Raw genomic sequence first — 14,965 nt, 5'->3', positions numbered from 1 at the left:
TAGTCCTGACTGAATCACTTTAATTCAACCATCAAATTTTAGTATAGCACTGAAGAAGGAGAAAAAAGGAAATGAGCAGACAGTTTGATATATAGGTATATTTGTTTCCTGTGATAAATCAAGCAAGTTTTTTGCCCAGGACTTTCCAGTAGTCCTAGCTAAATGAAAAATACAAAATACTGCACTTGATATTCAACCTGTGCTAGATTGAGATAACGGGGGGAAATGGCAAGAGGCTTGATTGATTATAGTAGAATGAAAATTCTACTTTTAGAAAAGCCTTAAGGGCAAGAGTAGAATATTACCTTTGAGGAATCCATTGCAGAGAGAACAAATTACATGAATTTGGAGATCACTGAATATAATACATGCACTACAATGAGGGCCTCCAATATGATGTGACTCATAAATAGATTTCATTAATGCATTCAGAAACAACCCAGAGTTAACTTTACAACGACTAACTGCCAAATGTCCTCAGTCACAAGTCATGACATATGCTTCACACCTTACAACGTCAAATAATGTTTCTCAGCAAAATCTCTTATTTTAGAGATATGGAAAGAACCAGGAACACGTTTGCTTCCGACATTACATTATGATAAACAGCTTATAATAGTCTTCTCCAAAACCAGTAAGCTCCCAGCAAGATGGGAAGTGGCATATCCTTCTTGCAACCTAAATTCAGCCCAGTTAATAATTCCTCCTCAAGCTCCCCAAAGGATGTTTGTTTTCCTTGTTCTTGCTTCCCTCTATTAGGATCCCGTGTGCCAATTTTAAGGATCTGTTCCAGCCTTTTTCTTCTGCCTCACTGGGACCTGCTCACCTTCATCTCTCTCTGCCTCCCCCTCCCTTGTTTTTTATTCTCTCCTGGATACCAATTGTTGCTCACATGTGGAAGAGGCCTCCACACCATCACCAGCTTTTACCATGGCACCGCTGGCTGGAGGACACAGAGAAAAAGTCCTTCTCTCTCCTCCACTGGCCAAAGCAGGTGCTGCCTCTTGCACCCAGAAGACTCCTTGGAGCTCCAGGTCCCCTCCCCGACAACAGGTCATTCGGAAGGGGAGTGTAAATTATGGGCAATTTAAGGTAATTTTGACTATACACAAACTATGTCTTACCCACGGACTTTAGAACCTATTCCCTGTGCAAGATGTGTTCCACTGTCTCTCGAGACAGACGGATGCTAACAATATCACAGTTCTAATACTGTCAGAGAGAAGGGGGAACAATGCAGCACTTGGCTTTCTGTGCAGCACAGTGGTGAATTCATCCAATACACAGCTCTTTTCCTCACTGTCCCCAACTCAGTTACCCTCTCAGCACACTAACATACTGAGTACAGAGTTTGGACATCATTCTCCTAACAAAAACCCTCTGGACCAAACTAAGTGTTTATTGAATTTTGCTGCATAGTGTGCAGCAATGTTTCTTGTTTTCCCTTTAATAATTATAAGGAGCAATGCCTTCCCAGTAAGAAGACGGTTCCCATGTGCATGCAATTATTTAAAGAAGAACAATATACCGTATTGATGAGGTTCCCCCCCCCCCAGTTTTTTAAATTTAAAAATGTGGGTCGTCTTATAGGAATTAAAGATATAAATAAATACGGTACTTGCCGCCATACATGCTCTGGCAGTTGCAGCTCCTCGCAGGGGCAAGCCACGGGGCCTCCACAGTCTGCTTGCCTCCTCCCACTCAGCCCACCCTGCAGCTGGGAGGGAGGCTGAAGGTGGTCCGTTTGTGCCGTGCAGAGTCCGGGTGGTGGCTCCGCACGATCGGCGGCACCGCTCCAGTTGGCTGCGGCAATCGAAGAAATGTAAGCCCTCCGCGCCTTTCCCTCAGGGCCTCCTGCTTGCCTCCTCCCACTGAGCCCGCCCTATAGCTGATGGGTGGTCTGTTTGTGCCACACGGAGTCTGCAGCCGGCTATGCACGAGCATCACTGCTACTCCACTTGGCCGCTTCAATAGAAGTAATATCAAAACTGAGAACATGGCTCTTGACCATTTTGCTGCAACAGAACCATGCAAACATTTACAAACTATAATTGTTTACAGTAGGAGTTGGGAACCTTTGGCTCTCCAGATGTTGCTGAAGTATGACTTCTGTCAACCCTAGCAAGCATGGCCAATGGCCAGAGATGGTGAGAGTTGTGATTCAGCATAGAATTGTAGAGTTGGAAGGGACCTTGAGGGTCTTCTGGTCCAAACCCCTGCAATGAAGGAAATGTTTGCCCAACCTGAGCTAGGACTCGCAACCTTGAGATTAAGAGTCTCATGCTCTACGAACCTAGATGACTTTAGTTTGTATACACAAAAGAAATAATTGCCTTGCACATCTAACTGCAGTACCTACTGATATAAACCTTTCTCTTTGGGAGCAATTATTACCATCTTGTATCCAGCAGTCTAAATGTAACATCTGGGAAAACTAGACTCAGGAAGGAGTTTCATATTATATCTTATAACTTTTGAAATTATTCATGTTAGAATTTTCTTATCCAATGCATGAAGTGTTGTCCAATTTCTAACAAGATGCATTTTATATGCATACAGAACACTTTCTGGAAGACAGAATAAACTCAGTCACTGAAACAATATACAGAATTGCAGCTTAGAACAAAACTGCAAAGCATGAAATGACAACCTGCTATCAGCCGCTGAGAGCCTGAAATTCAGCACTGGCAGCTAAAACAACTGAACTCTTCCACCACCATTTCAGCAAATTGATGATACCATCTGCATGGCAGTTAGAATACAAGCCATGCCAATCTACTTACTAAAAGCCAAGCCTATGTTTAAACTTATGAGATGCTGTTTCACTTTATTCCGTTCTTTTAAAGAGATACCGCATTTGGATTCTGAGTTTTTAAAGTCACACCTGGTGGATAATGAATATACGAAAATGAACATTGATTTTACAGTTGGAAAATTAGGCTACACTCATAATATTCCTTTTCTTCCCAGTGTCTTTTCCCTTGGGTATTGTGGGGTTTTTTTGGATTATAAGTCTGGATTGTCTTCTTTTTAATTGATTGTATGTAAGCTGCTACGGGAGCCTTTTTTTGCTGAGGAGCTGGGTACAAATGCTCTAAATAAATAAGATAATAATGGTTTGCCAGTGTGAGGACAATTCAAAATAACACAAACTATTTAAAGGCAAAGAAAATGCATACGGATCACTTGAGATATATTACCAAGCTATTTCTGCTTTTTATTTTCCTTTTTCCTTCATTTCCTCATTTTTAACTTAGCTGGCTAGCCAAGAACAATGTCAGATCTATCAATGGAGACATTTAAATCTGCTTAGCTTCCTTGCAAGATCAATGTGTAACTGTTAACCTCATTAATGGGATATTAATTGATGGTAATGCCCATCAACTTTATTGGGGTGATCGAAGGGACCTTGGCCCCCAGGAATTGGCTCCTATGCTGGGAGGAAGAGGGGCGAGGCGGTGGCGAAGTTGTGTGGTGCAAACCTGCTATAAGAAGCCACACAACCTCACCCCTTCAGCCACCCCAATGACGTTGATGGGCATCACCATTCAAATGGTATGTGTGCACCACATCTTGTGATTGATTATGCAGGCTGGGGCTTACCTGGGTCCCCCCCCCAAAGAAAATCTTATTCAAGTTGGCACCCCTGCCTCCCAATATATAGCAATGACTCAACTGGAAGGAGCTCAGGGGAGTGGTGCAGCCCACCATGCGGTCCACTAGTACCACTGAAATAGCTAGATTCTCCTCTCTCCTCCTAGTGCTCAGGGCATTGGCAATACACCAATCTCAGCCCTTCCCATCCCAGTATGCAGCAGCATAAGGTGTAGAATGAACCTGCATACATGTAAATATAATGTGTGCTATTCAACTCAATGTTATTAGTACAGACCTATTGAAATAATGAATATGACCAAGTTATGTCCATAAATTTCAATTGGTTTAGTCTAAATAAAACTTAGTTGAATACTACTCTGTGGGGAGGAGGGCAAGCTGAGGAGGGAGGGGGGCTATTCTTCCTGCTTTCTAATGCAGCTTTGATGCTTGCTATGAGCCAGACTAAGGGACGCGGGTGGCGCTGTGGGTTAAACCACAGAGCCTAGGACTTGCTGATCAGAAGGTCGGTGGTTCGAATCCCCGCAACGGGGTGCACTCCCGTTGCTTGGTCCCTGCTCCTGCCCACCTAGCAGTTCGAAAGCATGTCAAAGTGCAAGTAGATAAATAGATACCACTCCGGCGGGAAGGTAAACAGCGTTTCCGTGCACTGCTCTGGTTCACCAGAAGCGGCTTAGTCATGCTGGCCACATGTACGCCAGCTCCCTCGGCCAATAAAGCGAGATGAGTGCTGTAACCCCAGAGTCGGTCACGACTGGAACTAATAGTCAGGGTTACCTTTACCTTTATGAGCCAGACTCACACCTTGTGTGAAGAACTTATTGAAACACCACATGCAACATGCAATAACAGCCTTCATCCAATATCAGCACCCAAATGCTAAGTATTTTATATCTACTTATATTCCGTTAAATGAAAGAGGATTTAATTATTCATACATTCACACGTAAAGCCAGCAGGAAATGTCTTACGGTGGTGCAAGGCAATACCTGCATATAACAATTCATCACACAGGTGTCATAAACATATGCCATATGGGCAACAAAACAAGACAACATGGAAAATACAAGTAAGCTGCAGCCTGAAAAAAAGCATATGCATCAACTGAGTGTGGGACTGAAAAAGCAAAGGGCAGCAGCAGAAATAAAACGTAATTTATCTAAAGTACATAGCTGATCTAAAATTAGCTGTGTTTGAAGACTGGCTATTGGAAATAAAATGGTTGGTTTGCCAACAGTGGATGTTTTTTTTCCCTTAGAAAGCACGGTGACTCGACTGTCTAATATATATGCATAGGTGTTTTGATAAGCCAACACTTAGTCATTTCATTAACAAGAATTTGCTTTTCCGAGGAAAGTAGAAATTTTTTTTTTTGAACATGCAACCATCATGCACTTTACAAGAGGGGTGGGGAAGCTTTTTTGCTCCACTGGCCAGATCCTTACGAGGATCTGCCTCATAGGCCAAATGTGACAGGTGGCCCTCTTCCTTTAAGAAGCATGCTGCTTCCTGCAAAGTGCTCAGAAGACCCAACTTCAGGACTCCATATTCCAGCAAAACTACGCACATTTGGGTATGCAAAAGAGTTCTCAGCAGCAAGCTCTCTCACACACATGCACACCCCCAATACGTTGATCTCCCTTCGCACCACTAAACTCTCTCCCCCACCTCTCTTTCTCACCACTGCTCTCTGAAACATGTGCAGCCAAAGCAAGCATCCCAATTTTCCCCCAAGCAAGGGGGAGGAGGTCAGGGAGAATACTAAAGTTTTCGCTTCCCCTCACCTCGTACTTGTGAGCGGCTGACTGCTTTGGCTGCGTACCTGTGCTCCCAAGAGGGAACAGGCATTGGCAGCTAAACTGAGCCCTTTGCAAACTGCTCCATGTCAGTTAGTTAAGTGTTTTTATTTATTTCATTGATTTGGGGAGGCAGCTGCCCTCTGCCCCTCTGGCTATGCCCATGGGCTAACAGGGCTGTTTCAGGGAGATGTGCTGGGAGGGAAATGCAGTTTACATTGACTGGAATCCACTTCTCCCTCCTTGAGCAAGGTTTGCTTCTGCTACCCATCAGCTGATATACAGGGGGGCACTGTGCCTTGCTCCAGTGAAGAAAACATCAAGAGCCCTCCCCAAACCCCTGAGCACTTCTGGAACAACTAGGTGCCCCTGGGGTTATTGCATCTCCCAAGGATGCAATTCTCATAAACCTCCACAATGACTCTATTTGGCCATTATTATTCATGCCTCATACAGCTATTTAACAAGACACCCACTTGAGGGCAGAAGCAGCTATTCCATTCTTGAGCAAACACAATCCATACGGTCTACTCCAGCAATGTAACATTATTGTTTAGGTAGCTGGAAAAGGGAATGGAGCTCTCCCCAACATTTGCACAACTGTCTAAGCCAGTGGTTCCCAATTACCTACGCACTCCGTTTTTCAAAAGCCAAGCCATGGATCCCCTAGTTCTGAATAATTTGATATTTCTATGGTGGTTTTTGTTATGTGAATGGTGCCACAGACCCACTGCATGGGTTTCATGCAACCCCTGGGTTCACCAATAGGGAACTACTGCTCTAAGTCAAAATTTGGCTTAGTGTGAATGTACAAGCTTCTGGAGAAGAGCTCGCAGTGGCTTTGCTCTTCTCTGGTTCTCTTCTGCTGCACCATGAAGAGATACAGCAAGGTTTATCATCTGAACCCAGGCTCATGGTTACGCTCTCTGCAGACTAGCCACAAATGGTGACCAAAAGCATACCTTGGTAACCGCTCCATGGCTAGTCTGGAGAGCGAGCCGAAGTTTGGACAACATGTGAAGTCAAGTCTTGGCTTTGTTCAGCACAGCAGCTAGAATGACTGGCGGAAGCCCAAGGTGGCTGTAAGCTCCTCTCCAGGAGACCCCATGTTTGCACTGAGCCAAGGTTTGACTTAGTGCGGAGTGTGAATAATAATAATAATAATACTTTAGTTATATGCTCTACATCTGACTGGGTTGCCCCAGCCACTCTGGGCGGCTTCTAAAAAATTAAACACATTAGGCACAGTAACTCTCCTGGAAGCAGCTGTTTGCACAAGTTGCAAATATTCCACACTATTTCTGAAAAGGTATAGCAACAATAATACTGTATTGCAACAAATTCAAGGCATTCTGTTTGTGTGTTTTGATAAAAGCTGTAAACGGTAGTTGTATATTGAGTTTAATATTTGCTATTGCTGTCTCTGCCACTTCCCAATTTCATGAAAATGGGACACTTAGTGTCCAGAGAAGGTTTTTTTTTTTACTACTTAGCATAGACAATTACAGTCATTACACTAGATTACAGAAAAATATTTTATTTAAAGTACCTGATTTCTTGATTTAATACGGGGGGGGGGGATACTCAAAATGTATTTATCAGTGACAATGCAAAGTACTGGGAACAGCAAACAATGTGGGAAATACAAATGACTCAAAAGCAATCCAACCTGCTGCTGGGCCGAGCTGAGGCAGATAACTACCTAGGGTAGGAAAACATCTGGAGCAGCAAGCTGTTTAATGCTTGCTTTTTGCCTTTTAACTAAGAGCAAATCATTCATCTCGGGATGCTAAGGGCGGTAACATTTCTAGGTGTATTCCTCTTTGGAGTAGCTAGACAAACTGGAAGAGGAGAATTTTGGATTGCCTACTTCGTGTATCCCCATTCAAACAGTTTTATTTTTCATTTACCACAGATACAATATTAAGACATATAATGGGAAGTACTGGGAAACTCCCTCACTTCTACCTGATTTTTTATGCATTCACATATTTTATTCCTCCAAAGGAACAGCATTTGAGCCTATCCATATGAAACAATGTTAGATTTAAGAACACACACACCCTGAATATTTATAAGGCAACTTCAAAGTAAGTTTGAAAAAGACGAAGAGTAATGTTTTAAAATTGGAATGCCCTTAAGTGGAACTACATTAAATACCTATTCCAAAGTAACAACACTAAAGACTGATTTTGTCATTATTATCAAGTTATTATTGTAAATGCAATTCATGTTTGAATCACAGTTATTCTCCAAGTGAAACATCACAGTGCAGCTGACTGACTCCAGCTATAAAGGCTGCTCAAGATGCCTAGAAGCCATCAGGGTGGGCTTTAGTTTAGCGGTTGCTGGGGAAAACATTTAGTTTTTAAGATAATGCATTATTTTTCCTGCTATTTGTATTGTGTTCTCGTAGGATATGCCTTATTATGAATTAGTTAATTGTTTGATCTTATTGCATATTTATTAAGATAAGATATTTTGATTAGCCTATTAACATCTGTATGACTATTGAGATTTGCTATGCCTTGTAATTGGTGCCTTATACTTGAATGTTATGTTTTATTATGCACATTTTTCTAATGCTGTGAGCTGCTTTGAGCATGGTTTACCATGGAAAAGTGGCCTACAAGTAAGCAATGGTGATTATGATGATGCTAAGGCAAACATTTCGGTACTTGCCTGGAGAGTTTATTTCATCTCTGCGTCTCACAAATAACTGCAACTATTCTTATGAAATTAACACATATAAAGAGGCAAAACACAAATCACTGTTATCTTTGAAGGCTGAAAAGGTGTCTAATAAATGTGTTCATTTAAAAGGGAAGGAGGAAAAATACCGAAGCTTTCAAAATGAAAATGTTGCCTTAATCTCAAACAGAAACAGTATATCAAAAGTCATAAACTGCTAAAGCCTATTACACTCATGCAACAACATCTCTGTGAAGAAGACTAAATTGTGTCTGTGTCAACGAAGGAAAATGAAAACTAATGATAGTCTCAAGGTCTTCATAACTGCGGGGACTTGATGCATAACACATTTGGTAAGCCACCAGAAACAGAGGACACACATGAAACAAGTGATTTATTGTGCAATTGAACAGCTAATGTAGGGCAGCCACATTATTAGTGTGAAATTATGCAAAGGCTGATGGAAATGCTTGTTCTAAACAGAATCAACTAACTGTAGCCTGTTAGTACATGCAATAGAAGCAGACTGCAATACACTAAAAGCAAACTTTTCTCCTGAACCCGTCAAAAAGTTATAAACCTCAAGAACTATGTGTTTGCTAGATCAGACTACTTGACCCAAATATGTGTTGTTTTATTTCCCCTCAGTCTCTTCTTGACTGCGGAAAAAATGGATCTATTAAAAGACTTATTTGCATCAGGTTTTTATAGATGTAGCTATAGGAAATAAATGCTTTAGGAGACAAATTCTTGATCCACAGCACTATGTGCATTCTAGCACACACACAGGATTCTGGTACCCATTTTCCTTATCCTGGGGTAAGGGAAGAGCAGCTCATGTAGAGCTCCTACACCTGGGATAGAGCTGCTATATTGTGATGAATCTATCTGCCACAGGGATTCTCAAATAAGCATGCAGATGTTGGGCAAGCTTTAAATGTGTATTGCTGGACCAATGTAAATCAATGAGGTTAGTACAAGTGTATTGGTGTGGTGGAAGCATATGATGGAACTACTATGTGCTGGAACTATTTGTAGAAGGCATAAAAATATCTCCCCTAAACATCTTTTTAGAAATCCTCTTGCTCATATTAAGTCTGAGCACACAACACGGTTCCTGAAATGTCATTTACCAGAGTTTCCGTTATCAGTATCACTCCCATAGTTGCTGTTAGCTGTCTAGAGTCTAACGGGCAGAAGCCTTAGGAGCCCTTACAAAAGGGGGAGCAGGGATGAAGTCAACCCTTATAAAATGCAAAAAGTAGTCAGAGATATGCATGGTCATGCTCACACCCACAAATATGATGGATTATCTTATCCAGTGTTGAGAGCCCTAAAGCTTCATTAGCACATTCTAATAAAAAAAGCTTTTCAAAGGCACACATTCCTTTCATCCACATGCAAAACTGAAAGTCAGCAGGAGCCCTGATACTTCAAGAAAGAAGAATGACATTTTCACATAGTGATGATCAGTACCATGGCACAGCTACATTAAATGAGCGTAAACAGATTTCAGAGTAATATTTCACTATGCAGCAACACATTGTTAGTGCATGTGAAACACCATATTTTTCAGACTGGGGGCATTGGCAATGCTGACCACAGAATTTCAGTATATTGCTTCTATCTGAATGTTTCGACATCAGTTGGTTGTATTTGTTCTGCCTCCCTTAAAATTGTCCACAGTATCTATTTTAATATGCATTTGTTCCCTGGATCTTCCTGCTGGGAAACAGGATTTCTTCTAAAAGCACTTTTTTTTTTTTAAGGAATCTTATTACTTGAGCTATACATTGTTCTTGGTCAATCCCCCAGAAGCTCCAATCATCAGTTTCAGAAGGTGCCATTCAAAAGGACCCACAAGAAAGAAAATTTAATGAATAATATCCAATAAGCAACTGAGAACATCATATCAGGCAGGGCCAGGTAGTCATAGTTATCAAATGAGATGCCCTGTACTGTCTGTGAACCGCCTTCAGATATAGGGCGGTATACAAATTTAATGAATAAAATAAAATACTCCTAAGACACAGATATTCAGCTAGTGGTTGGGACCCACAAGTGCACACCATTTTCACCTAAGGTGGGTAGCAGAAATGGCAGCGCCACTATTCCTTTTTTTAACTAAGAAAGAAAGCAAGTGACAATCTAAGTTGTCAGAAGTAAAGAAAGAAGGGTTCTGAACTTTTCAGAAGTATGTATTGGGAGGACTTTTAGCAGATGCAGATTTTCTCACCTCTGCACAACAAGCTGCATTTACCAAAATTCCCTCATCTGTGCAATTGTTAAAAGGAACAGGAACCCCATTTTCTCATTACGTCTGGCCACCCTAGCGAGAACAAGAAGATGACCATACAGTGGTACCTTGGTTTACGAACTTAATCCGTTCCGGAAGTCTGTTCTTAAACCAAGGCGTGCTTTCTCATAGCAGCGGAGGACTCAATTTACAAATGGAACACACTCAACAGGAAGCGGAACATGTTCTGCTTCCAAGGCAAAGTTTACAAACCAAAACACCTACTTCCGGGTTTGCAGCGTTCTTAATCCAAGTTGTTCATAAACTAAGCTGTTCTTAAACCAAGGTACCACTGTATATGATTGGTCAGAATCACGCCCCATGGTTATATTTATAGTTAAGGGAAGTTCCAGTGTTTAAGAAAGTAGGAATGTACTGCTGATTACATTTAGAGAGGGTTTTTATCTGCATTGACGTCAACTTATTTGCTTTTATGGTCATCTGCTCTTTCCCACACTTTATATCTGCTGCATTTCTTGTTCCTGCAATGTCCCAATGCCAAGGATACATCAGAGGAAGTGAGCTGATCTTAAGATGTCAATGTAAGTTTATATTAGCACACCCTTATTCCCTCATTGTCAAAACAACAATTGCAAAACAGAGCAGCTTTGACATTAGCCACTTGCAGGTTAGTCACAGTATATTTTGACCACTATTTCCCCAGACCAACATTTCCATAAGGGCAGAAGAAGCGCTTTGCTGGATCAGGCCTGTGGCCCATTTGGGCCAGCATCCTGTTCTCACAGTGGCCAGCCAGAGGCCTACATGAAGCCTGCAAGCAAGACTTGAACACAAGAGCACCTAGAGTTTCCAACAAGTAGTATGTAGAGGTATGCTGCCTCCAACCACAACCAAATCATTTGGATGAGCCAGTGTGTAAAATGTTTTGTGCATTTTTTAAAACATTATATGCAAGGCAGGAAAAAACACAACACAGAATGAAAAAACAGGCAAAGGAGGACAATAGTATGCTATCAACTTCACCTACAGCTGACAAACATTAAGGCAGTGTCTAGCAGAGCAAACAACAAATATTTGGATTTATTCTAAATTAAAAGAGTGTAACTTGACCCCTCTTCAGTTGGGGATATTTTTATTTTTTTGAGTAATATAGAATGGAGGAAATATCTCAAAAATCTTAAAAGATCTAGCATCAAATTTACAAGCACCTAGCCACACATGAGCACTTATAAATCATAAGAGTCCAACTGAGTTTAATGCACATTCCACTAGGTCAAATCCTACAAGGTTTTGGTTCCTACGTATGCGAAAGATGATCTCCCTTCTTCCCATTCCTTATCACAATCTTATGAGGAAACATTTTCTTATCCATTTGCACTGCTCTTGCTATCATGGAATTCCTTACCCTTGAAGATTTGACAGATCCTAAGTGCTTTAAGGACTTTTATCTGCTTTCATTGCAGGCGTGTATGACTCAAGTTACTCAGAGGGCCAGAATAACTTTTAAGAACTGAAATAGTTTTAACTTAATGGTTTATTTATAACTCATGATCTGCTAACCTTGTTTTCTCAGTATTCCATAGAGCAAAGGTGAGCAGACTTTGAGATGGCAGAACCAACATAGTTTTTACTTCAACAGTAGGATCTTGAACAGTAAGATCCATCAACGGGAGTCAGGTGCAAAATAGAGGTTTGTGTGGGGTCAGTTTTTGTTGCCACAATCGTCACAACAATTAGGAGCAAAAAAAAAAAGTTCTACCAGAAGCTCTCAATCTACCTTCTGTCCACCCTTGCCATGATGCACATTCTCCTCGGTCTCTGCCACTTACAAGTGTCCTGAAGTTGAACACCACTCTCCATAAAGCCTCTTTCCCTTCCCATCCACAGCATACCTTATTTCCGTATCTAATACTATGTGCCTTTAGAAAGAATGTTTTTCTGTCCTGTCACTGGCTTGCATCCCCATCTCTCAAATGCCTCCCCCCCCCCTGTGTAGCTCCTTTCTTCTCAGCAGAGTTCCATAAACTTCTCTTTTTTCTCTGATTAGCTTTGACACTCTCTTCTCCTTGCACAACTGGAAGTCTCTCTACATCCCATTTGCAAACCTTCCATTCTTTTCTGCTTCCCACCCCTACAGATCTCTTCATTTATTCCTCTCATGTTTAGTTCCTCTCCCTTTTAAAAACTCAAGGTGGCTAACAACCCACCCCCAAAATTACAAACACTGCATTTCTAAAAAAACAAAACAAAAAAGCAATTAGAGATTTCGTTAGGTTGCCTTATCTGTTTTAAAGTACTTTTACAGCACAATCTTATACATCTTGACTCAAAAGCAGGTCCCTCTGAGACCCCTTTGAGTTTAATGGGGCTCATTTCCTGATGAGTACACTCCAAGGGAGGAGCTGCCCATCTAGATATATAAAGTCACAATCCTATCGAGATTTACTCTGGAGTAAGTCCCATTGAACTCAGTAGGGCTTACTTCTAAGGCAACATACACAGGATTGCACTGAAAGAAGACTGTGTGATTCTGAAAGTGAAATATGCGTCTACTAAAAACAGTTTAAGAGTTGTTGTTTTTATAAAATTCAAATATCCAATATTTTCCAAGAAAATATGCACTGGAAAATTTGAAATGGAGCAATAAGCAGCACTATAAACAAAACTGACTAGAAGCAGAAGAGATGGTAATAACTATACTATGAATAAACACCTTCTTTTTCTTGTATCATCCTTGAATACAAGCCAGATAGATGAAAAAAAAGTCAGCAAAGCCCTATAAATCGCCTAAATTTAAAAAAAATCTGGACAAATGTTGATTACTGGTTGCCTGTATAAGGAGACATCAACAATCTGAAGGAAAAGGCATGAGAGATTGAAATTAGAAAGCCTTTTAGATGCTGTTGTCTAGGAGACACCAGAATCTACTGTATTGGTGACAAAAGAAAGAAAGGGCCGAGTGCAATTGCTAAGGCTTTCAGCCTACTCTCTTTCATGTTCAGTTTGTTGAGAAGGGGGATGGTTCTGTGACAAATGCTGCTAAGATGAATAGCTGATTAAAGCAGAATTTAGCATTCATTTTACAAGTTAGCTGAAGAGGATTCATGGCACCATCGCATCTTGGAAAAACATAATAGGCACGGATCTATGAACAGAGCTGGCTTATTTGGAGAGTTGGATTTCACATACACATGTTTAGACAGAGAAATAAAATGACACAAAATGAAATGCCATCAGCATTAATCAGGCACATTTGCAGATTATCAGAAGAGGAACCATATAAAAACATTTCCCAAGAACATTTGCATTGATAGCTATAGAAGTGTTTGCAGAAACTGAAGTAAGAGCAACACATCATCGTTGGTTTTTACAGGAAACTTATTTTTTTGAAAACATAAAAGGTGGCTCAGAGACCCAAGACAACTCCGTGGGAAAGGTCATAATTACACCTTGCATCCGACAAAGTGGGCTTAAGCCCATAAAAGACTTACGGTTGGTTTTACTGCAACTTCTACCCCCTCAGGAAACCTTGAAGGCTTTCACCATAAGCCAGCAAACTGTTACCTCTTTAAAACCACAGGAAAATTTAAATAAAAGTAATTTTTAAAAAATTAAACAACTATGCTTGAAGTCTGAGTGGGATGGCTTCTGCAGTTAGAACTACGGAGCTAAGGCTACATTCCATAATGGGTAACTCCTTCGCCAATCTACTCAGTGAATGAGTATATTGTACCTTCAAATGTATTAACTTGATTGTGTGAGGGGGAGTGCTATACAAACAATTATTGTGCATACTTCTAACTGCCAGGAAATACTAAGGCAATAAACCAGCATTCAATTTGACTCAATTGCCTGGGCGTTCATAGCTTCTGAGAGGCTTAACATGAGCATCTAAATGCAGAGAACCTTGACTCAGTCACTTCTTTTATTATTATTAAACAGCAAAATCATTTGAAAATGGAGTATGTCTGTAAACAAACTTAAGGTAAGATTGTGAAAATAAATTTTGGATCACAGAGGCCAACTATCACTACTTTAGCATGGGGATTGTGACTGGAATTTTCTACTGACCTTCCTCGCATTAATACCTGTGCTTAAGGGCCAAGCAACAAAACAGTAATTCAGCAGAGCCTGATGCAAAACTCTACAAAAGGGCTTGATTAACTGTATCGCCTTTTCTTTCATTACACCAGACTGGAGGGATCTTTAGCAACTCAGGCACCGCTGGAGTTCATGTCCCCTCACAAGTCACTGGAAATCAAGGTTCAAAAATAATGCATGATGTTACCCCAATTCACAAAACATTGTGAGCACCACATGTTCGCAGCAGAATTTGGAGCTGGCCCAATACGCCTGCTCCGTGTGACTGAAAAATGCACGGAGTTAATATTTGCAGATATTAGATCCTCTGACATGAACTGCCAAGACATCAAAGTGCTTTGTAGTAGCCAAACCATGCACCAGGAAATATCTGATTAAACTCACAACCAGCCTTAGATAGTTAACAAAAGGGAAACGCCACCTTTAATTATACAATTGCCATTCTGGCTGTCTTGGCATTCTCTGTATCCTAAATTTCCCCCACATGTTCAGTGATTTAAATAAT

General features: G+C 40.9%; 1 protein-coding gene and 1 long non-coding RNA gene across 5 annotated transcripts in view; one reads left to right on the top strand and one right to left on the bottom strand.

Moving 5' to 3' along the window:
* The window catches only part of CDH2 (cadherin 2), a 120,923-nt gene that overhangs the window by 49,458 nt on the left and 56,500 nt on the right, over positions 1–14,965 (bottom strand). The window lies entirely within an intron of this gene.
* Positions 6,985–11,534, top strand: LOC310682670. The gene is made up of 2 exons (XR_014514091.1): positions 6,985–9,754; positions 10,029–11,534. It is a non-coding gene; the product is annotated as an uncharacterized lncRNA (long non-coding RNA).

The sequence above is a fragment of the Podarcis tiliguerta genome (assembly GCF_965153285.1).
Source record: "Podarcis tiliguerta genome assembly, chromosome: 7".
NCBI lineage: Eukaryota > Metazoa > Chordata > Lepidosauria > Squamata > Lacertidae > Podarcis > Podarcis tiliguerta.
This window is presented reverse-complemented; position numbering and strand designations above follow the sequence as displayed.